The following is a 25,571-nucleotide window of genomic DNA, read 5'->3' on the forward strand; positions in this document are numbered from 1 at the left end:
GGACAACTCACTGGCAGATTTTGGGGATATTCACGTTTTTTTGTTTTTTCTTTCCTTTTCTGCTTGTTTGAACTCGCTATACCCCAGGGATTAGTTTGATATTACTAATCTGGTCCAACATGGGACTTTCCTTGTCCGCTTCCCAACGGTTTGCATTCTGACCATGGGTGGTGCTGGCAGGGGACCTGGTATTGGAGCGCAAGTAGGAGAAGGGAAAATAGGGAATGTCGGTGGCCTGTCCAAGAGGATCGTGGAAAGGTCCAAGTATGAAGCTCTGAATTTCCAGTCCTGGTGGAGAGGAGTTACAGAGCTATGTGCCTGTGTTTCTCTTATTGACCTTGTGACCTTTTGTTTGTATAATTTATTAACATAGAATTACAAGTTAAGTGCATGTATTTTGACAGTTACTTTTCCATTTGTAAGGCATGTATCAGTCTCTAGCACTGCCTGTGCAGGCCCATCTGCCCCCACTCACATTCATAACATCGCACACAATCACAAGGGACATTAACTTATGATGCCTTTTATGGGATTAGAAGGATGTGTAGATGGACAGGCAGAGTACAGACTAACTAGGCTATCTCAGTGATTCTAAAACACAAGGAAGCCTGTTGGTCAATGTGTGTCTGTGTTTCTGTACGTTTGTGCTATTGTGTGGAGCTGGGTGTCAATGTGTGAGTGCATGTGCTTCTAGATGTGTGTACATCTGTCCGGAAAGTGTCTCTCTCCACAAGCTACTGTACGTGTCAGCAGCAGCCATGCAGGCCCCCCTGTAGGGATTCTGGGAGTGAGCCTGGTGTGTCTACATGGTGTCTGGTGTCTCTGCAGTAATGACCAACAGGTGTGTTCTATTGTTAGTGCCTGCAGTTCACTGTAGTGACAGGAGAAGAGTGCACAACCATACACGGCTACAAGCAATTGTGCGAATAAGAGTGTGAGGGCATGTTAGCCAAAATCATATCCTCCACCTTTTTTTTTTTTTTCCTCCTTGTCTCATTAGAGGCGTGTGCTCACCGCATGCATAGCAGATGCCATGTCTGTCTCTGTTTTGGCCTCTTACTCATCCCTGCTTTGGGATCAAAAGATACTTGGTTGAAAATTTAAACAGAGCCAAATGTTTTTCGCTGCCAAAGTGTGGCCTCTGATTAAGGTTTAGCTTTGAACGCCATGTGAGGGGTGGTAATGACAGATACAAGCCTTCGAGAAGCCACTGGGGTAAAACTTTTGGGAATGTGTATCATTTGCTTTTGGAATGTGGAGGTACTGGGAAAAGCATTCCTGGTGGCAGGGTTTGAATTCTTCCACCCAGACTTGCGTACAACCAGACCAGTCTGATGGTTGCATCTGTCCTAGAGGTCAAACTGTTTGTAGGGCATGCTGGAATGCACGCCTGTGTGCAGATCTGCGATAAACACAAGCACAGAGGAAGAAATCATTCTCACTCAGTGATTAAATGCGAAATGATTTACCCTTTCTCTTGTTTGTTTAAAGAATATTTCCACAGAAGGACATATTCTCACAGATGGACATAATTCTTTAAACAAACAAGCAATACTTGTGTGTTTCATGTCACTGCACAAACCCTCCACATTCAAATTATGTTGCCCTTTTTTCCATGTAATTACCCTATGATACCATGCTATTACACAAATATACTGGTTTGAATTTGAATGAGCATTTCCTTCTCCTTTTTTTTTTAATGTGAAAAGTATGCTTTGTTCATAAGCCATTAGAGCCAGGGTGGGTGTACTGTGGTAAGGGCCAGTGAACCAGGGCAGGAAAGTGGGTTGTGAGACCAACGAGGAAGCCGACACTGCCGGAGTAAATGAGGTGGCAGCGGGCTGGAAGCTGGTGTGAGAGGAAAGAAACAGAGGTGGAGGCTGCAGCAGGGCACTGTATTGGGGGCAGTAAGATGGTGCAGTGTGGTGGCACTTTCTTGCCAGAAAGAATAAGTGAGAGAGAGCTTGTCTCTGAACAAGCAGACTGGATATAGTGACTGTAAATAGTAATAGAGCTCTCCGGTCCAGTCGACTTTCCTCTCTCCCTCTGTCTCTCTCTCATCCCTGACATGTGCTGTCTGTTTGGGACACACTCCGTCATTCAAAGGGGAGTTTATTAATAGTCCCTGAGCAAACACAGTCAAGTGTAAAAGTTTCCAAAGGGCTGTGCCACAGGCTAGAATTTCATAATGGGATAATAACATGTATGGATTATTACACATCCTCTTTATTTATCTGTAATAATATTAGCCTCAGCTAAGAGATGTCACTCATTATGAGTGGCAGCTTGCAACATTTTATGGTTTGTCAGTTTGGAAATGTTTGATTTGTTTCAATATGAGAAGCAGAGGACTGAATGCCGAGACTGTGGTGATTCAGTATTTGATACCCTGCCAAACAGAGAAGAATGTGAGTATTTAGTAATGACTGTAATGAGGTAGGGGCATTTGTTGTGGTTATTAGATCTAATCACCTTATCCATCTACTTTGAAATCACCACTTACACTAAGCTGACACAGTTTAAATAGGGAAGGGGAAACCTTCAAAAGCATGTGGAAGAATCAAAAGAATTTCCCCTTTGCAAGAAAGCAGCAGGTTTGCTTCACCTCATATGATTCTGGGTTTTTGGCCTGTAAATAATTTGCAAGCTCCTATTTCAAATGAATAGCCTTTTTGTGCACTCGTGTCATGCTGTGCGCATGGTTGTGTAAAGTAATAGCAGTTATTTGGTCTGCATCATTTAAAAGCCGAGCCATTCAACTTAATGCATTATTATAAGATATGAACAAAAAACAACTTAATAAAATGGCTGCTACTAAAACGTCTGCAGCACCTGTGTCAGAGTTAAAGTGAACACAGGCAAAGTTATTGTTTGGGGTTCAAAGAAATTTTCCTGAAAGCAGCTAATTTTCATTGAACTTCAGTATCCCGATAATGTCAGTCACGCGGTGTGATGTCTGAGAATAAGAGAAGGTCATGGAAAAGGAAGGATACAGGAAGGTAAGACACAGTAGTTTGCACATGTTTCCAGACAAGAAGGCACTCGTCCATCGTGTCAAAACCCACATTCAAAAACACACCAAACATCAAAGGCTCTTTGTTTACATCTGAGGAAAGGCAACCATATTGTTACATGTCTTCCTTTGACCCTGATCGTGATCTGTGCCATGGAATGAAGGCGGCAGACCACTGTGTCCCCAGCCACCACAGGACTGACCAGTGCCCCCACCCAGAGAAACTAGACAATGCCTTAAGAGCTGGCTGGATTACTGAGCCAGCAAGTCCCAGAGGAAGCCAGCCATCTAGGATTCAAAGACTCTGATACAGTATGTTTCCTTTGTGACCACTGTATGCTGACACTGACCACTATGACTGGTGCTTCCAAGCTTGATTACATTTCATCACAGATGGAGAGTGATTCTGCAGTACTCTAACTTCAGTTTCATTACAATGAAATCTTTACTCTACGGACAATCCAACTACAATGTAAGAGTTATGAACATAGGAACACTGTCCACATGGCTTTAGATTTCCTGAGGACATACACTCGATAACCTGCAATTACTGCCGTAACATGATCTTTAAAGGGAGTGGGACAATGATACAATCCCAACAACCTTAAAGGTTAGTTTTGGCATGATTGTGTTGTAGCCTGTGGTTCACAGTCAGGTCGCAGACATGGTGGTTTTTTTAATCTAAATATACACATGATCCCAACTTTACTGATGTTCATTCAGAGAGAAGAAAAGGTCCTTACTCTTACTTATTAACATGTGTCCATTTCAAAATCCTGTCTTTTATGGAAGATTTTCCATTTGAGAAACATAATGAAACCCAGTCTTACTATACTGGAACATATATATGTTAAAATAGTTGGGAAATTCGAAGGATAGCTAAGTGTGCTTTGAGTTAAGAGTTTATTGTCGACAGCAGGCCAGCAAACATGAATGAGGTTTTGCTTTTTTTTCTGAAACGGGGGCAAGAAGCTCTGTCGTTGTCTGACCACAGGAATCTGGCCATCCAGGCCGGCCTCTCTAATGTGGCCCGCCACCACAACCTCATGCATTCCAGAGCGCACAAACATGTTGACCAAACGAGACTCATCAATCCAGATTATTCCAGCACCCAGCTCTTAAACATCCTCCGCTGTTTTTCACTTGTTCCCTTTCACCAAACCACCTGCCCATCAGGCCAATATGGTTCTCATTAAGCTGACATCATTCTCAACACCCCATTTCCTTAAGCCATGCTTCATTATTTTCCGGTAAATGTTCAGAATGATAGGCCTGTAATTTTGTGCCTAAACAAAGATGAAAAAAAAACCCCTCCATATTCAAATAGCAAGAATAATTTGTTTTTCTGTTAATTATGTCAAATTTTATTAATAATGCTCTGTGAATCAACTTAAGCTTGTCCTTTATTAACTATACACTGATTTAGTTTTTGTTCTGCATAGTGTAGTGAAATGCTCTGCACTGAAACACAAGCTGTCTGAAGCATTGTCAGAAGAATTACATTCTGAGTGCAGATGATAGTTTACACTACAACTAACAGAAATATGTCAGCAATGATGCTGATTAAGGTTGCTGGATAGGGTCAGCCTTCTTCTATCAGTGAGCATCAGGATCCTGTGATGACTCTCACATCAGGGTGTCTGAGTTCCAGCATTCCCATTCTTCTTTCAATTTGATAGCTAATCAATGAGGGGCCTGGAGGAGGACCAGCTGAGTTCAGACGAAAGGATCCTAATTGAATCTGACAATAATTTTCACATATTTCTCTTGCCCTGTCTCAGATGCCATTAGCGACATCACTGTGATAATAGTTGCCATGACAGCATGAGCAATGCTCATTAATGACCCGGCTGGTGGTAATGTTCTGGGCCATATTTCCCTTTCCTCCTTCTCTGCTTCCTTTCTTTCTGTTTAAACCTTCTCTCTTTCTAAGATTATACAAAGAGTTTTCATCACAGAAACACATGGGAAACAATACTTTAATCAGAAAATAATATGGAAGCAATAGTCTGTAAAATCTTGTATCATTTCCTGGTTAAAAAAAAAAAATGCAGATTTTTTTTTTTCATTATCTATTCTCATGTTCAGCTCTTTTCTGGGGTGAACATAAGAGGGTTTTATGTGTGAAATCCTTATGTACAATAAAATGACTTTAAACGAGGGGGTCTGGGGATAATTTTTGCTGTTGATATAATACACCAACCACAGTCTCCACAGCAAAGTGGTGCATGTGGACAACAGCCTCCATACGGATTCTATTCTTATGCTGCAAGCGCAACAGAGCAAAGTCGACGCAAAACAAACATCTGTTGTGGACAGGGCTGTGTTTTCAGTGTGGTCTGGATCCGCTTAACAAGAGCCATGGACAATTTCCCAAGAGGCTTGGAAGGACAAACACCTCCTCTTTTACTAAGGACAAACGTTTCTGGAGGGGACTGCGTTCGTCTGCGCTCACTGTAAACACCAGGGTGTCAGGAACCAATGTCACATGCGACTGGTGGGGGACTTCCGGAATTGAGGGCCAAGAAGGCAACCACAGAGGCACTCTGTGGGAAGAAGCAAACAGCTGTACTCGTACACACAAACATGCACACTTGCATGTCCAGTACATGCAAGCACACTCATGCAATACATGCACAAAAGCGCACATAGACACAGATGTGACTCTCAAGTCAAATAACCAAAACTGTAATAAGTAGAACTATAACAACCATGACAAACTGAACTTTATCTGTTGTACTGAGTTGAAGTAATCTTTCACTGCGCAGTTACATATCAGTGTGAGCACCAATGTGCTGCCAGTAAAAAGCAATTACATGTGCTGAATTGGGGAACTGAGAATGTCTGTCTCTCACTCCACTTCATGACAACCCGGCATTAGTAGACCAAAACTTTCAAACTGAGATCAACACCATGGAGACAGCAAATGCAGAGAATCTCATGTCAAATGTAGTGTGCAGTGTGCAGTGTATTGAAAAAGCACAGTATACAGAAAGCACATGTCATATTATGCCACACTACAAATGATGAAAAGGTGGACATTAATACCAGCATCCTGGGTGCGCCAGCGTGGTTTAGATTAGTGCAATAAATAGACAATAAATCGTTTAAAAAGGAAAAGGCCTCGAACCATTTTTCAAATTCAAGTGTCAACATTGGCAACCTCGGAGCAAAATACTCAAGCACTCCTCACGGAAAGCCTCACAAAGGAGCCATGCAAACGAGAGTGGATAGGCGATCTCTTGCTGCTTGAGTGGATGCACGTTTGAACCCCTTTGTTACAGCGGAAAAAGAAATGAAAAACAGTTTGAAGTTGGCTGACAGATTCCATTGGTTCTGAGGCTGTTTGACGTGCCGCATCCAGGCAAATTAAGGTTAAGGCAAGGTAGATGGAATCTATCAGAGCTTGACTCTGCCTCATCAGATGGAACAAGCAGCTGCAGGGCATCCCTTGTCTCGGTCTTGTCATTACACACGTGCGTTGGTGTACGTGTGCAGCCACACAGTCATCCACGTATGCGCACACACAGACACATGCACACATACAAATATGTGTATTCAGATTTTTTTCTCACTCTGCAAACCCACACTTACGTGCACATACATTCTGCAAATTCTGTGTCAAATATGGTAAAGATACAGTACCAATTAATCACCACTACACCTGGCAGCATGGATTCCCTAAAAATACAGCAAGTCACAAACTACATATATTTTAAAATGTAATTTCAGATCCCTATGCCATGCCAAGTTTGTATTTACAGAATTGCCTCCTCACTGGGATTTACTGTATTCTCATTTGTCACTGCCACACACTCTGTAGTAGAACACAAAATGAAAAAAATAATGATACTCAAAGACCCAAAGACTCAGTCTCTGTTTAAGAGGAAGTGAGACAGGAAGTACACATGTAAGGGAAGCTACAGCAGACGACGTCAGATGTCAAGCATGTTTGCCTTTTGCCTATATAGTAACTATGCGTCACAAAATACTGTATGACAGAGAGTAAAATAATCAGCACAATACGTGTGTTGACACTGTCTTTACATATCCTTTAACCACAATTTGTTTTTGAGCATGCAGTATGCACAAACACACACTGAATGCACATAGGAATCCGGATGGCCAACCCTGTTATCTGCTGTATCTCAGGAAGAGAAGTGTTTTATCACTTCTGTCTTCTAGTGGAGCGGCTGGACAGACCGTCAGAACTAAGAGGGGGTTTCCAACACACTAAAACCCTCTGAACACTTATAAGTTCAGACTGAAATCCAGACAGACAGACAAACAAACAGACACTCACATTCTCCGCCCACACCACGACAGCCGCATTGCGAAGAACACACTTCCTCTTTCTGTGCAGGCTTTGGTACCACTAATACCCAATACACCACCACCAACCCTCGCAGATAAGCCACCAATACCACCCACTGAAAAAAATAAACAAAGATTTTTTGCTGCTATTTAATGTGACAAGAACACTAAATTATAATACATATCAAGCAGTTTTCCAAAATGTATTTGTTTTTTTTTTCTTGTGCACTTGAGAACTGCATGCTTGTCTGATACAGACCAATGTTTAAGTTTAGCTGAAGGGCCTTTTGTCTTGACTGGTTACAGCACACAGAGCACTCCTGCTCCACTGCTACAACTGTGCATGATGACAGAATGGGGACGAGAGTGGAATAAAGGTTTACTCTGCCGCAATTACATAATTTTGTGTTTGTGAATGAAGATCTGCCCATTTGCACATTCTGAGTGTAGCTTGGTAGGAGCCGAAATTTGTTGTTGTTAAGGGTAAACAAGCTTTTGTAGGGCTTAACAGTGCTGCTCAGAGAGAAACTACAGTATAATGCATTACTTTTACTGACTGAGAATTTGTAGAGTATTCAAAACCAGAATGCACAGTAGTTTCATAAAATATTTTGAAACTATTGGCACATGTTATCTTGCTTGGTCTTACACTTTGAGAAGAAACATACTACATACTGTAGTCTATGCATGTTTTTCTTTGGAACTCTTCTGTGAACACAGCCACATTATAATCACACATAGCTCCATTAGAAAACCCCATGATATAACCAGTTTATGCATGTGCAGATAATGTGTTTTACATTGTCTGTGTTTTGTTTATACTGCATTGAATTCATCGTAAGCATTTGTTTGTTTTCAGAGTGAAAATTATGAACTTTTATATTATTATATATGAATCAAACTACAGCAACTTAATGAAAGGAATGTTTAAAATATTTTTGTTGAACTTTCTTGTTTTCAGTGTGACAGAAGCTGTGACATTATTGTGCTGACAATCCAAACAGTGTCATTCTCTGGTTATTCAGTGTCTCATCAGCAGCATCTGGGCTTTTTTATCATGTTAGCAACTCTGTAAACTTCATTAAGTCTTATATAGTCGGGAAAACAGAGCAGGAAGTCTGACAAAAGGCATTCACAGAGAATATACACAACCTATTTGAATGTCTTTTGTTTAAGTGAGCAAATTAAATATCAGAGCTAAGACAGGAGCAGCACAGTCAGTTAATTATGTCTAATAAATCTTGGTCCAAATTGCCCTCCAGGGGTGGAAACGGCTGCCGGGGGATGGAGGAACCGAAGTGGCACTTTGGTATTTGTTATTCTACCTTTAACAGATTACGCACGCTGACTTGTCATCCCTCATCCAGTTGGGCAAGTGAAGTGAAGGGAGAACGTCAACACGCCGTCGGTCACTGCTTCTGTTTACCTCGCTGTAGCCTGGGGGTAACACGCACTAATCAGCATCCAGCAAAATGCTCTGTAATTGGCCGTGTTTACTCGGTTTTAGCATGATTGCATGCCTGATTGGATTGTCGTATCCCATTTGAGGAAAAAGGGTCTCCCTCTTATTGAGTTTGTGTATATGTGGGTCTGTGCATGTGTGTGTGTGTATGTATGTATGTGTGTGTGGGGCAGGGGTGAGGTGCTATAGAGGGTTTCAGGTAAGATGGTGAAGAAGTGTGTTTTTTTTTTTTTTTATCAGGGTGATTTTTTTTTTTTTACTTGAAAATAAAACAGATTTTAGAATTGGAGGCATTTCACTTCCTTTAACTCGTCTTTGGAAGGTTTTCATACTGACACCGAAAAAAAAAATCTTCAACAAGTTCCTCTTTTCTTCTTCTTCATAACCACCTCATCAAGTCTATGCAAAATATGTCTCACTGACCACAGAAATGTATCTAAAATATAAAGAAGAAGCAGAAATATCCCCTCATAAGTATGGTGAGGTTTAAGGCACACGTATGCAGATCATGTGGGCTCTGAGGTCTGTCCCCTACAGTAGGTTTCCAGAACACTCAGCTCTTTGTGCAGCACTATGTAAAACGAAACTTGATAAATGTTCACCTTAAACAGTGGATCATTGCTGTCCAAGTTTGGGGTTAAAATTCTGTTGAGAGATAGGTATGCGCCATATCCAACTATGTTTTTGTTGAAGTAAAAAAAAAAAAAAAACCCAGAACTGTGGAGTATGTTCAGAATCAAAAATGCAAGAGCTTAATGGACCTAGCAGTATGCTGTCACCCTGATGGACGCCCCACGAGTCTACAATGAGAAATACTGACTTTTGTTAGCTAACACACAGCCACCGAAGGGTAATGGAAAATTACCTGCTGTGTTGTGTGCAAGTGAATATAAAGCACAAGTAAAACTTTCTGTCAGGCGCACACAGCACCTTGTCTATGTGTAAAACCTGACCTACGCATACCAAACACTGTGTTGACAGTAAACTTTCTTCTGGGATAAAATTCAGGATAAGTTAATTGCTGGTCTCAAAAAACAGATAGAAAGCAGGAGCATCACATCTCCTGAGAGTTTCGAACATATTGGTTCACAAGGGGTTCTGAATGTTTTCCTCCTAACACCCTGTTTTTAGCCAAAGCTGATATGTGTCTTCGGGGTATTTTTCATACTGTCTGTTAACGCTGCATTTGAGAGACGTCTGAGTGAAAACAACTTGAACTGCACCTTTCCAGAGGCTGTCAAATGTTTGAATTGGGAGCTATGAAGGGGGGATAGGTGGGGTATAACTCAGATGGGTTTTTGCCATGAGGTAAATTGGCAACAAACCAATGATGGAGAGATGTCATAGATATGATTTAAAGGTTGGTTTTAGGGGTGCAGTGAGTAACCTAGACAGATTCTTACAGATCTTGAGAGGGACATAAATGCAGCGGTTCTGAACCAAGAGAGCGCAAAATCGGATCAATGAGTAACTTGAGGCCTACAATGGAGTCAAAAATAGACTGTTGGTATCATCTGTGTTGTGAAAATTGGTACTTGTTTTGGTGGTGGTTGTATTGTATTGTATTGTTTGTATTAATTGTAAAAGTATAGTAGTTTAACCCATCTGTTGTTCTTTGAAATTACTTCAGCAAATGAGGATTGACTTACACAGTCAAATATGTAGAACAACTAATTCAGCATAAGCATCTTAATTTAGAGATAATGAGGGCAAGGGAAACTATTTGGCAATAAAACCATAAACACACTCATGCAGCTGAGAAATTACTTAAATAAAAACCTATGAAGTGGGCAATGAAGAGGATTGTTGGTGAGTAGTCCATGGAGAGTATTTACACTCATTATTCAAATTAACCCCATCCAAGTGTCTCTCTGGGTCTGCAGTATGGTTGTGGTGTAATTGGGTTGTTACTTAAAACAGGAATTATTTCTACTCTGCTTTTACCTCTGTTGTTTTTATTGTCCCCCACACCGATGAAATTGGCAAAGGTACCTGCAGGGGTGATTTGCAAAATTACCCAATTTCCCCCAACAGCCACCAATTCAGGTAGAGTAACTCTGCCTTTATTTTTATCATTTTTAGAGGCTTCAGTCAGAGAGCAATAGCTAATTACAAAAACAAACTTTTGTATCCACCTATCCAGAATCTGGTACTGACCCCCCAACCCGGTCCCAGTTGTGCTGGCGTGGGGTGGAGCTGCTGGGGAAAACCAGTAAGCCACAATGACCAGACTTCTCCAAACATGTCATTCTGAATCCCCTTCGTGAGCTGTGCTGAGCCGTACCCAGGGCCCTGTTAACACTCCAAACATTCAGAGTCACAGACCCGTGTCCCCAGCCGTGCTCTTTAAACACTTGTTAAAACTTACACTTTTTTGCAATGTCAACAGCCTGAGAACGACCCTTCTGGGATTGCTACTGTAGTATATGCGCTGTGGAACCTCAACGCAGAAAAGGGGAGAACGAGAGGGAGAGAGAGAGAAAAGCAATGGAGGGAAGAATAACTTCGTACAGTGAGAGTAGCGCCCCCCGCTCTCCCCCTCCTCCACCTGTCTGATTCATGAAGGGTCTGATTGAGAGACAGACCAACCCAACTCAGAGCCATTCAACCGAACCACTCCTACGCCCCTGACCTGCTGTCTAAACCCCCTAAATTAGACTACTGAGACCCCAGGAGCAAGGCTTACATTACCAGTACCTGTGAAACCTTGGCAGGCCTCATCACCCTGAATGGAAACGCTGGGCAAATAAAAGCAGGCTGGCCTGTCTGCACTCTCTCTCTGCCCACAGATGGATGGTGAAAGGCAACATGAGCCTATATGGCAGAGACTGGAGAAATAGTTGGCGGGTTTCCCTTCTGGGCCCCTATAGGTCCACGAGTCTAGTTTAGTATACCCCATGGAAAGTCTTGCCTGTCTGAGGAGTTCCCACTGTCTGTGGGTAGACAGGCTTGGACAGAGAGAACAACAGGGACTGAGAGAGGAAGAAAAGAGATGAGTGAGAATGAGGATATGAGAGCAATCAAAATAAAGTAAGAAAGAGGAGAAAGAGAGACCACCAAGTTAGAGATCCATCTGATTAGAATATAAGGGATGAGGTGGGCCTCAAGGCCGCTTTGTAAGCTCTGGGTGAAGTTCTGCTCAGATCCTTCCCAGATCTCATCCAGAGGTGTGGGATAGCGTGGCTAATTCCCTCTTTTTGTGACAGTGTTGGTGGCAGCAGTGAAACTGTAGAACTGGACAAGTACTAAGGCACCCAGCCAAGTCTTTTTACACTTTCCAGCCCCGTGATGCGATCCCATTTCATCATAGCAACTAGTACAGTACTAAACACAGACACGCATACATGTCTGCACACATACCGTATGTACACACATACACACACACACACTCAGCTGGTTATTTCATACATTACAAGGTTGGAAGGGCTTGCAGACAACCAGATACTGAGCAGACGAGATCACCGGGCAGTGTGCGTGCATGTGTGTGTTTTTAGGCACTGGCCTTGTAGACGCGGGAGTCCTCAGTTGGAGACTGCGAGGAGAAGTGATGGCAGGGGGTAGATTAGCACAAACCCCACTGTGTTACCAACAAGAAAAAACAGTTATCGTGGACATAATAGTGCAGACTCAAAATTGGCCTCACAGCCCGCTGCAATTCTGGGCAGCGAGAAATGGCCACCACTTATATACACATGCATGAAATCTAGCACTTTCTGTAACTCTTTCCTTTCTTATTAATATTTTTTTTCCATCCTTGATGTGATGAAGGAGAAATGTAATTCATCTGTGAATGGGTGAAGACGAGCTTCCTCTCCTTTGTCCGCATGAGGTGGCGGAAATAAGAGAAATGATTATGGAGGGAGAGAGGAGAGAGGAGAGGAAACTTAATGGGAGGAAATCATTTAGACGTTACAGTCATTTTAATGTCCTCATGTCTGTTTCCCATCATCCTTGAGGGGCCGGACAGACTGGTCTGACACAAGAAAGATTGTTGTTGCTTTACGGCAAACTTGTTCAACATACAAAGACTGGTATTGTGTTTTAACACATTCTTATTAGAAATGTGAGAAACACGGTCAAACAGGGAATGCAGGAAACTTAGAGCAGTGTGGGAAGTGGAGTTATGGATTGATATGCATCTGTAGGACTATAAAGTCCCTGGAAAAGCAAGTGGTGCTATAGTGTCACACACATAAAAAAAATAGTTCACTGTATTGTGTTACAGAACAATGTACTGTAAAAGGAAATATATGATGTAGGACCATTTCTTTACAGTATCTTTCAGACATGCCCTCAAACCTTTCTTTTGCACGTTAAATAAGACACCCTGGAGTCAAAGCCTGAACTGCTGCCTCTGCCTGTTCACCCTGCCTGAGGCCCTGTGTCTTCTAAAGACCTGTTTGTAGAGCACAGCAGGTGTTTGAGCAAAGTGCAAGGTGGAAATGTGGCTCCCATTGCTGCTGTGAGACTCATTTATTGGAATGCTCTCAATTTCTCAACAAAACACGTTACGCTTTAAGGCTAGGATGTGCAACAGTGTGTCCTTCCCATTAAGCGTGAGCAAAAGATGCCAGCGGTGGAAAGACACATATCAGTGGGAATGCAACCCTGTGCTACAGAAAAAAAATATCGCTGCAGTCTGTTCTAAAGCAGATTATTCAGCTGCACACTTTCATTTTCCTTGTCAATAACACGCTTATAGCTGTGAGGCATGGTGCATTTACGGTACACCTGCTCCTTAGTCCCCTCACTACCAAATCTGTGCATTGTTTCAACGCAACCTTTGCCAATAATAAAGTGGAAGCCAATCAAAGCAAATAGACCAGTGGATCTTTACCGTGTAATTGGGAATCTGTGTAATCGTTAACCTTGGCTCAGTGTAGGAAGTTAATGAATCAAATCAATACCTCTCTCTGCTGATCCATAATTATTTGAAAAGAGATGAAAAATTAAACAGGCCGAGCCTATGAGGTTATCATGCCATGCAATTAGTCCGCCGGAGGGAGATTATGTTACCTAGATACCATTGGGGAAGTGTAATTTCTCTTGCAGATGGAGTTTTTTTAATGAAGAGTGCAATTACCTAAATAGGTCAGCCAAAGACACGCTGCTGCTGTTGCTTCTGCCTCTGCTGCTGCTGCTGCTGTTGCTGCTGCTGCTGCATGCCGCTTCTCAGCGTACCTGAGAGGAAGCTCCTGGAGAAAAAAAAACAAAAAAAAAACAGAGCACTTTCTGTCACTGTTGTTGCCTCAGTATCCTCCTTGCTTTCTCTTTCTCTTTTTCTTTTTCTTTCTCACCCTCCCACCGATGCTCCCTGGATGGCTTATCTTCTGTTTTTCCTAATTAAGCAGCGCATAGGTAGAAGTTTTTGTTTCCTCCAGATCAGGCTCAGGCGGCGTGGTCATTCGTTGAGTGCAACATGTGTAGCGGCTCATCCTGTGAAGTACAACAGAAAAGGTGTAATCAGCTTGACATCAGATAAAAACTAAAAAAGTTTTCATATTTCTTTATGCTGTACAATATTGCGTATACACATTATTGTCTATGCTGTGCATTATTGATGACAGCATTATTACTTATGTTTTGATATTTCTGTAAAAGATCTGTGTCACAGTCACACAATCAGAAAAATGCTATAATGAAATTAGTGTAAGTTTGATCAAACATATGCTTTAAATATGAAAGTTTGTTACACAATTTACATTATTTCACACAGTTATTTCATTGCACTTACACAGTGCTGCTCCATTACATTACCATAACAATTTTGAATGGACTGAGTTTTATTTTACGGTATTTAATCAAAAAACAAGAGAGTGGTTTAGTGAGAAAGAATAGATTCATTTGCAGTAAGAGACATTATAGTTTTGACAGTGGCATTTAAGAGACAGAAGTGAAAGATATGACAATAAGTACAATAACAACCCTAATATTTTCCTGGAAACCTCTCCTCTGTATGATTTCTTACAATTCACTTAAAAGGTGGTTAAGAATAAATAAAGACATTGCACCAGAATAACTGTCTTGGTTCTGTTTTCCATGTGTTTGAAAATATCCTGTTGTGATTAGTGTGAAATTGCTATAACCACTTCAATTTAGTGTTTATATTTTGCTATGCAATTGCAATTAGGAAAAACGTATAACACACATTGAACTCAGCAGGCCGCTAATACTGAAAAGTAGGTAACAAAGAGCAGGTACTTAATGAAACGCAGCTCCGACTACAAGGTGGTGAGCTCATAATGAAAACCGTGCGCTGTAAGAAAGTGAACTAAAGAACAACCTTGAAAGGGTGCCACTAATAAGCACATCTAAGATTTTTTTTTTTTGTTTTGTTACATCTGATGCAAAAACAACCATGTAAAAGTAGCTGTGGTATTCTCTACATGTACTACATGATTGAAAGGAGAATTTGGCACATGTTTTCGCTCCTCAGCTCAGAACGAGTGACCCCGTGAACCGCCAAATGGTGCCTGTTTCAGGTTCTCAATGTGGCAGGTGCCTTGATCACGATTCAACCAACTTGTCAACAAGTGCTGTTTTCCTGAAACTTGGCAGGGACTCCAGAACAGATTCCATGTTGAAACTTGGATGATCACATTCCAAAGCTGGAGGAGTTTTTTTTTTTCTTTCCTTTTTTTTTTTTTTTTAAATCGTGTGTGATATACCGCTTCATTGTTGTGCTGACCCCTGTGCTTTAAAAAATACACTTCACCAATGCTGGAGGGAAATCATCAGAGGAGACTTCAGGTGTCCTGTTAGACAGTAATTTGATCCAGAGTGATAAGATCTGCAAATGATAGAGACCGCGTATTCATCCTGTCTTTTTTGATGGACAGGCTCTGCCCAACCCTCCTACACACTGACACATAGGAAATATGTTTCAGGGAATGACACTAGCATACCCTCTTACACTTAATCATTGTCAATCACTCTGCGCACTTGGCTCATTGGGTAATAGGAACAGATCCAGCATCGCATCCCCTCCAATCTGTTTGGCTCTCACACGGGAGGTGCATGCTGTTTTCATGCCTGTGTGGGATGGCTTCAAGCTGTTTTCTTATCAAAAGGCCCATTCAGACATTCTCTTTGAGAGGCATCGCAAACCTCAGATCTCACAGCCTCCGTTCAACCACATGTCTTGATTTAAGAGGCCAGAATCAGATTTGCTGCCACGAAGAGCTGTCACTGTGAAAGAATGGGATGTGATTTATCATCCCGAACCACACACAGGGCTGATAACCAGAGAGCTAGCATTTATACGCATATGTGCACACACGCAAGCATGTGAAGGTGCACACACATACACACACCAACTCTCCACCCCATCACCCTTCCACCTCACATAAATGCCTAAAAAACAGATCAACACATGTTCTCAAGCTCACTCATCCTCTGGCTCAATCACTCCTATATGCTTTCACACAAAACCACAATTTCACACAGAAGCTGCCTTGCCCCTCGCTCTCTTGCAGTGTGGAGTTGGATCACATGCTTTTTACAAACTGCAACTACATCACCTTCCACCCAGGGATCCTCTCTAAACGCTCCCTTTTAAACCTCCACTAACAGTCTCATCATTGATTTTATGTCTCTGTGTTTTTTTTCCTCCTCGGGTTGTAAGCAAGCAAACACAGCTGAACCCTAACACCCCGTGTCCCGCTGTGTCTCCCTCAGGGTGTTCTCATCACAAAACAGCTACACAGCATCTCAGAGTGAAACACCCTCAGCAACACAGGCCATAGAAAGGCAAAGGTGACGAGAGCAAGTTTTTCACCATTTCAAAAGTACAGAGCCATCAAATAAACTGCTCTCTCTCTCTCGCAACATTCAGAGGTTGAGCGCAGTTACTTCTCCAAAGAAGTAGTTTCTCTTAACTCTCTCTATCCATTTCTCACTTTTTACCCTCCCATCTTTCTTTCTCTTGCAATTTCTGTCTTGCTCTCTCCAGTTGCTGCTTATTATTTCTTTGTGAAAGAGTACGTGATTGCCAGGATTGCTTGGTGGCTGTCTTTTCTGAAGTTGTTAGTTTCAACAGAAAGGCAGCGAGACTCAGCTTCTCTGCTTCTGATCTCTCTTCGTCTGTCTTCTCTCTGCCCTTCTGCACTCACTCTGGCTCATTTTTGCCATCCATCAACAAACTGTTGCAGTGTACAGTGGTTTCAGTGGGATGAATAATCATCATAAGGTGTGTTGGTGTGGACGGTGAGGAGACTAAACTTGCCAAAGGCTAGCGAGTGCAAGTGTAAACCTCGCCTGCTCTCCTGTCCCTGTTAGCTCAGCCATTTTTGGGCGGTCAGGCTGTCTTGCCACAATCACACGCTGGCGCCACAATTGCCTAGCCCCAACTGCAACCCTTTCACTGTGTAATGAATACATCCAGAAATAAACTTTAACCGCTCATGCCCCGCTGCTTGCCCCACGTGCGTATATGTACAGAGACAAGGGCTGGAGTGATGTTTGTGTTGTGCCCTGGATAGTGGCATGCTCACCTGGCCCCAGGACGTCGTGCGGTGATGGTGTGGTTATGGTTCAACACAGAACCAGTCAGTGAGAGAGAGGTGACCACTGACCGCTGTCACCCTCTGGTGGGACCATACACACCCCTGGTCAAGGGAATGTTGGGGAGGGATAGAGATGACCAGAGAAGTAGAGTGGTGCTTTTGTCTACTTCAAAATTGTGTTTAACTCTATGTTTATGTGTACTTGTGCGCCTGTTAAAATGGCCTGCGCATGGTCATGGGCTCATGCGAAGGTGATTGCACATGGCCCCATACTGAACATTCTTGTGTTTACACAGTACACATGTATGAAAATGCTTTTTTTTTTTTTTGCGGTGTTCAATTCTGTCTGCATGTCTGTATGTATGTAAGATTCATTGCCACAGATAAATATACCTGCACCAAGCCCACAGGCTCGAGTCTTGATTGTGCAAGGGGTGGTCGCATCAGAGCAGTAATTTTCCACATCTACACTCAGCCCACTTGAGTCTACCTTGAAGGGCGTTTCTATGAGGATAAGTGCTGCATGGTTCCGTGTGTGTGTGTGTCAGTGTGTGTGCACTGTATGTACGGTATACTTGCACACATTTTTGCTTGTCTGCGTCTATGTGTTTTTGCATTGCTGCCTCCGTATTTGTCTTCAGCAATAAGCGCTCGGCAGTAGCAGCTTTCCTTCACCTGAACTGCTGTTACAATTTTTGTTTATTTTCATCTCGTCTCTCTGAGCAAATAGGCACACCTATGAAATCAGATAGCACAACATTTATTTAGCATTTGCATCTGTAATAAATGAAACCAATTAAGCCACACTTTTATATTAGGGAGGAGGCAATCCTAATTTTCTCCTTAAGTGCGGTTTCCACGGCAATCAGAGGCCTCTGCAGGGGGTCGGGAATGGAGGCGTTGGGTGGGAGCGCACACAGCAGGGACAAACTGACTGAGTGCGAGAGCCTACTGCACTGAAGGCTGAATCTTCTGCTGGCATGCACTTTCTCTCTCACATACACACACATATGCTGGAGCGCGCACACACACACACACAAATTCACACAGAAAGAGCCAATATCACACAAACATTTGCACATATTCTCTTTGTTAATTCGGCCTCATCTATAGTCTTTATGGAGTCATTGAAAGCAAGAAAAGTCTCCATGTTAATATTTATCGTACTGCTGTCAATTTGATGACCGTTCAATAATTCACATCGTGTCTTTCGAATATGCGGCACTGTATGTTTGACACTGAGAGACGTCGTCTGATGAGTGTAGGCCTGTTCTTCTTATTTTCCTATGAATGAACCTGTCCCTGGGAAAATGTGGATGTGACAGCTTCCTCAATCTGTTAACAAGGGAAGTATGTTCGGTTCCAGTCAGAATATTAGGGAACTTAGCCCTGTGTCATCGTTTTTTGTCATGTCTGACTGGATTTTCCTCTGAAGTGTTTGTGCTGTTATTTAAAAACTGATTTTTTTTTTTTCAATCACGCAGGAGAATCGACAAATGTGCATTTGTATATGTCTCATATTTCTGTATGACTTTAGTTACGAGAAGTAAAAGTCTGTTTCACCTGAGATGAAGAAAACTACGGCTGTTTCAGGGCATGATAGAGAGAAGCAAACTTGTGGAAACTGTACTACACCAGACAGTTTAATTTTTTTTTTCCCAACTTCTGCAAAATTAATAAACAAACTAAATGAATAAATAAGAACTGTGCTGAAATGTTGACCAAGTAAACAGGCAGACAAGCAGACTGGCCTGTTGTGAGTATTTATAGCTTCAGTTTGGCAGCTCTTACAGGAAGCACAGAGCTTTTAATTGAAAATTTTCTATAGTCTGGAGCAACACTCAGAGCTCCACCATGCACCTTTTAGCCATTTACTGTTCGGTGTCACTTTGTGACTCAAACATACATTTTTCAGTCTATTTTTTTTATGCAACCAATCACTGATATTTACAGTAATTAACAGGCCTGTTCAAAATGGATTAAAATCAGACTAACAGCTGCATTCATTAGCATATACTGATTTAGAATGTGTGACAACACACAATATATCATTTAAAAGGGAGGGCAGTCATGGTAAAGTAGTTGTTAGAAGTTTTTTTTTTTTTTTTTTAATTCTTTTTAATGGTGAAGAGAGCAAGGGTAAAAATACAATTTGTGTGGCACGCTTTCTAATGCTCCAGTATTTTGCTTGTAAATACCAAAAAAAAAAAAAAAAAAATTGAAGTAATTGTTATAATTATGGTACAAATTTCTATTTTCTTTTGTTCTGGAAGCACTGGCAGTTCATTGGAAAATGAACTCCACTGTTAATGACTAAACAATGAGCTTTATTTGAAATGTTGAGAGCATATAATACGAAAAATATTGTAAACATTGAGATGGCATGATACTTTTTGGCCTGTAATTTAAAATGTGCGGATATACTGTTAAAGTTTTTTTTTAACAGAAGACTCTGATTCCAACTTTACTTTTGCAACTCAACAGAACTTTCCCTGTAAACAATTAAAACTTTCCTCTTGTACATGGCTGTGATACCTACAATTCCTCTACTCCAGCAGACAGTTTGCTCTTTTTGTTGGGGAAAAAAAAGGGGGGAGAAAAGGCGGGATTCAATCCGTGACACTGGATCTGGCATAGGCTTCTTATAGTTTGAGAAAGCAGAGAAGAAGTTGAAGCTCAGACACAACAGTTGTTAGTCAAACACAGAAGTGTTCCACAGGCACAAGGATGGAGATGCAGAGGAAGGGAAAGAGAGAGAGAGAGAGAGACAGAGAGGCATAGAGAAAGAGAGGGATGAAAAGAAAAAGAAAGAGCACAGGCCTTCCTCAGAACTGTATTCATGGAGTCTGGCTCTTTCAGGTTCATCTCTCATTACTCCTGGGTGCTCTCTCAAGCTTAGCGGAAATGGATTATGCTACACAAAGAAAGGAATAATCACCCTATTCTCCTCCTCCTTCTCTGATAAACACACACCACATACAGGCGCACGGGGACACATCCACGCACATATATACACACACATAAACATAAACAGACTCCCTTCCAGTCTGTTGTTTTGCCATACACACTGACTTACACACACTGAATGAGCCAAGCTTTGTGTGGCTGCGAGTCGCTGAGTGTGGTGCTCGTTCTCTCGCTGCATGCCAGGGGACTCGTCAATTATCTCCCCAAACGCACCCAGTCCTCGGGGGGAAAAGGCGGTGAGGGAGACGTCCCTGTTTTTGAGGGAACCTGGAGTTTGCAACATTCAGTTGAGTGACAATACATTCACGCTCTAATTCTAGGCTAGCAGATGTAATGTTTTTTTTTTTCTTGCTCTCTCTCCCCCTCTTACTTTGTCTCACTCTTTTCTGCTCTCCTTGTACTTCTTATCATTCCAACTTTGAGAAGTTGGAGCTCCTAAAGGCTTTAGTCAGAGTGTGTGTGTGTGTGTTTTGGGGTGGTTTCTAGTGGATTCTAAGTGTGTGTTTATGCTTGCTTGCACATCTCTGTGTGTGTGTGTGTGTGTTTTGCATTAAAGGGTGTATGCTTACAGTTTGATCTTTTTTATCTAATGCAGGCAAGGTGGTACTCCCTAAAGATTTATTTTTTTTTCCCTGAGCAAATTTAAGAAATGTCTGCACAGGAAAAAAAAAACACAATAACAAACAAAAGAAAAAACAACAATTTTATCATATTCATGTAATTAATTGCGCAATGATTAGCATTTTCTCTTTTTAAGCATAAAACACAGAAGATTTTCACTTTTGTATTGACATAAACAGTCCCTTCAAGCCTTTCATGAATTCAAAGTTTGAACTGACAATAATCCTATACAGTAATATTTTGACAACTGTGCGCCATCTAAAGACAATATTTTTAACAGATGGCACTCATGTCATTAAATTTTTGAAGTCATGAATCTTGAGTCAAACATGTAATTGCTTTGTCTCCTGACAGCCAGCAAGCAGATTGGCTCACTGGGAACGGCTTCAAATAAAAAAACTCCCTGTCCATGTTTGTCTTGCCGGGGTGACTCACTGTATCTGTGAGCGCTGGGCTGCGAGGCCACTTCTACCTGGTTAAATTAAAGAGAATATGAATAATAGATGGGAAGAATGACACTTCCGTCGCCAGGGGTAATGAAAGACCGACTCCCAGCTCTCTCTTGTCACTCCTCTGACTCACCGAGAGCGCTAATAAAGATGACACTTGACAGCTAACGAGACCCATCACGGGTGGGGACATGCACACATACGCAGAAAAAGACAGAGAGAAAGAGAATGGGGGAGAGAGTAAGATAGTGAGAAAACAAAATATAAGAGGAGTGCAAGTGTCATCAGGGCATCTAACCTCGAACTGGCCAAACAACTTGGTGTCCTGTCAGGAACCAAGTGGATATCTGCTTTAGTGTTCAGCAACCTATTTTAGAGAGTCAACAGATGACCGTCACTCATATGGGCAACGGTAGAAAAAAGACAGACAGGAAGGGAAGAATGAAAAGAAGGGAAAGTTTTTAGTAAAAAGTGTGTGCTATGGAGAAAGGAGAGAAAAACAAAGTGGAGGAAAAGACAGCGAATGAGATTTAAGTTTGTCCATGAGGGCCCAGTGGTGTGTTGGAGCGTGGAAGGTTGGAAGATGGAGGAAGCCCTGCCCACAGCCTGATCTCCAGGGTCAGCTTCAGCTCCGGCCTCCGCCGCAGTGTGCCCAAAGAGAGGGCGTGCCATTGTTTACTGTCCGTGGTGCGGGTAAACAATAAACAATGAAAAGACTGAGGGGTTGCCAGCTCCTCACCCTAATGTTGCCATTTTGGGAACTCAAACACTCCCCCATGCCCCTCTCAGCCCCTACTCACCACCCACTCCCTCTCTCTACCTCTGCCACCTCCCCCGTTCAGATCCATCCCCAGCCCCAGAAACCCCAAAGGGGCGGTCGCCCAGCCTGCCCACGCTGCCCTCTAAGAAACCACGAGAGGGTGTGGTTCCGCCTGGAACAGGGAAGCCATTTATTTTGGGCGCATCTCTGCTGACTGACTCATGTGTTGACTGGAAAGTTGGCTGCATGCTCCATGGGCCGAGGCTCCACCAGCCCTGTGGACTATCAGTCACTGACCTGCCCTCCCTCCTTTAGGGCCCCCTGCACCTCAGCCCACCACAAGTTCAAATGCACCAATAGCCACCCACTCTCATCCTCCCACCCACTCTAACCAGCCCTCATCACCACTCTATTTTTATCCTTATGTCAGCCCTGCCACTTACCACCCTGCTCTTAGTCTCAAATTGAAGAATTGCCATTGTTTCACAGTGACCTTCAGCTGGTGTTTTGTAAGAGCTGATCATCTGGGGTTGTTTTATGATGGGCATGTGTCACATGTTTTGTCCGGAGACCTTTTTTTTTTCTGAGAATGTACAAAAAGAGAGAGAGAGAGCGAAAGAAAGAGAGAGAGACAAAGAGACAGCACAAGCAAGAGGAAAAGTGTGCAGAAGCAGAGTCTGACTTATTTATTGCCATTCAGAATGAAAAAAATCAAGGATAAACACATTGGGGTTACTTAAGTTCACCTGATTTTCAATCGCAAATCTGAACGTATCACACGTCTTCATTACTAAATCTTGAATTTTAATGTGAAAGGGTAAGACTAGACTCACCCTAAAATCTGAAAATTCCTCCGCACATATACAGGTCTATTATGTTTCAGTGGCTAAAGCATATTCTCTTTAGATGTATTTAAGATGTTAGTATGCAGAGAGTGTTTTTGGGTGTGTGCCTGGATCAAACTTACTCTTTAAATACATCTACACACCCTTAAAATTAATCTGAAGCCATATTTGTCTGTGGAATAACTGAAATCTTTGAAATTAAGAATTCATTCAATCGATTTAAGAGTGAGAAAGGAGGTGTCTTTAATCCAATGAAGTAGCCATTAAAATGCCAGGAATAGGGCACCACTGAGAACTCTCAACAATTCTTGGTTTAGTCATCAAATGATATAATACATAGCTGGTTCTGTTCTCAGTGGAGAAATAAATGACCTACACAGATATTGTATTTATATTAGTGTGTAATAATTGAAAAGTGGTGTTTAAATCTTTCTGGTCCAACTGAGAAAAGTGTGTGTACTACTTCCTGTACACTGTATGTTCCTGTGTGTGGGAACATGGTCTGAAAAAAAAAAAAAAACCCCTCAAACTACAGTAGACAAATTTTTCACAGCTGGAGCATTCCAGATGGCATGAGTAGTCAATAAAAGAGAGGATGAGGGTCCATAAAAACTTTAAAAATGCCCAACTGTAACGGGACTTTTATTTATCTGCCTGGCAATGAATGCAGAGTCTTTTATTCGGCCTGGATCAAATTTACTCTTCCTCTATTTAATGTCACTGGGGGATGAAGACTTGGTTTTGGACCTGATTTTCTTTCCTTCCCTTAATAAAATGTCTTTACATTGCTCATATTTCAAAGCAGCAAAGGTAAAGGACGAATTTTGAAAACAAAAATCTTCACATCACGATGCACCACTTCTTTTTATTAAGGAAAAGCAACTGAGGAATGAGATTTGCTTGGAACCTCTACCTGCCTATGCAGTACCAAAACATGCTGACCTACTGTACTGCACCTTATTTCTTTACCTACTTTTTATTATGTAGTGGTCAAAGGAAGCTGTGAAGTAGGGTGCTCGTCATCCCCTCTGTTTCTCCCCAGGGTCCCCATATTGCTCTGGAGATGTCTGTGGGTTCCTTGCTATGGCGTGGCGCTCTGACATTCCCTCCACACCCACACTGGCAGCCAATGTGCCAATTAGTGGCCTTCTCCGCAGGGGTGGGTGTATGGGAGGTGGAGAGCACAGGAGAACGAGAGACACAGGAGAAAAAGCAAGAGAGAGAGCGTGTATATGAGCGTTTTTGGGTGTGTGTGTGTGTGTGTGTGTGTGTGTGTGTGTGTGTGTGTGTATGTGTGTGACAAGGCCTCAGACCTCAGACATTCCTTTCGCTATGACCTAGGGTACAATTAAGGGGATGTCCCTCCCCTGCCTCTCCTCCTTGGTGGACCACATCAACGGAAGTCCTGGCCCAGCTGGAGGCTCTAATGACGGGAGGGAGGCCAGGTCGCGACCCTGGTGTGCCACCTCAGCGCCACGCCCTTCCTGTTTAGGTCCAGACAGGGTCTACGCCAGGAGAGGAGGAGAGGAAAGGGGAAAGGGGAGACAGGGAGTTGGTAAGTGTTTTGGGTTTGTGAAGATCTGGAGAGCTAGTTGAGGGAGATTGGGGAAAAAATAGTATGGTAGCTGTCATTTTGCTAAAAGAGTTTATTTTGCTTCACTTGATTTTTTTTTCTCCCCTGGACTGTCCACCTTGACATAAAAGTCATAAGAGATGACTTGAGCATGTTCTTAATTCACCACAGTTGTGAACCTATACTTGAAGAAGAGAACTTACATTACTGCTGTCATTTCTTACCCTGCATCTGAGACTTCGGACTAAATGATAAACTAGGCACACTACACACCAAATTTAGAGATAATAAAGGAAGAGATGAAAGGCACAGATGGGCTCTACAGAATGTGTAGGTGTTGGGGCATTTGTTAGTATGCAGGGAGTTGTGTTAGAGTATCATGGGACTGAAAGCTGTGGTCCTCAGCCCTGCTATCGTCAGACAACACACCCTCACGGAGAGGCTCGGATAATGATATGTCTGTGAGTCTGTCTGTCTGTCATGCCTCTGGATTTGCTTGCTCCACTCCTGTGAGTGAGGAACAGCAGGGGATATGTGGGGGTGGGAAAGTGCATGCGTGTGTGTGTGTGTGTGTGTTTGTGCATGCTGCATCTGGTTTTGTATGTGGAACGCGTTCAAGCAGGATGGTCATGCATGCGTGTGTGTGTGTGTGTGTGTGTGTGTGTGTGTGTGTGTGTGTGTGTGTGTGTGTGTGTGTGTGTGTGTGTGTGTGTGACAGGGGTCCCCACAGATTATAGATGTTGATGAGCGCCTCCTCTCAGCTTGGAAACCCTGTAATTGTCACCTTGCTCAAGTAGGGGAGAGGGGAGAGATATGCACTGGATAACCACAGTGAAAACGTGCAATCAAAGAAAAGGGAAAGGTAGAGAGATTTACAACAAGATGAAGAACAAGAAGGAAAAAGCAGCGGATCTGACCAAAAGAGAATTTACATGGTGGACATCTCAGGGAGCAACTAAAACAAATGTTCTGCTGGTGTGAATTACGCGCTATGTGTGCTACAGTACATACAGTACGTGTGAGTTCATGTGTGGTGTGCGTTCAACCAAGCCTGTGTGCACGT

Source organism: Toxotes jaculatrix, chromosome 7 (assembly GCF_017976425.1).
Source record: "Toxotes jaculatrix isolate fToxJac2 chromosome 7, fToxJac2.pri, whole genome shotgun sequence".
Lineage (NCBI taxonomy): Eukaryota > Metazoa > Chordata > Actinopteri > Toxotidae > Toxotes > Toxotes jaculatrix.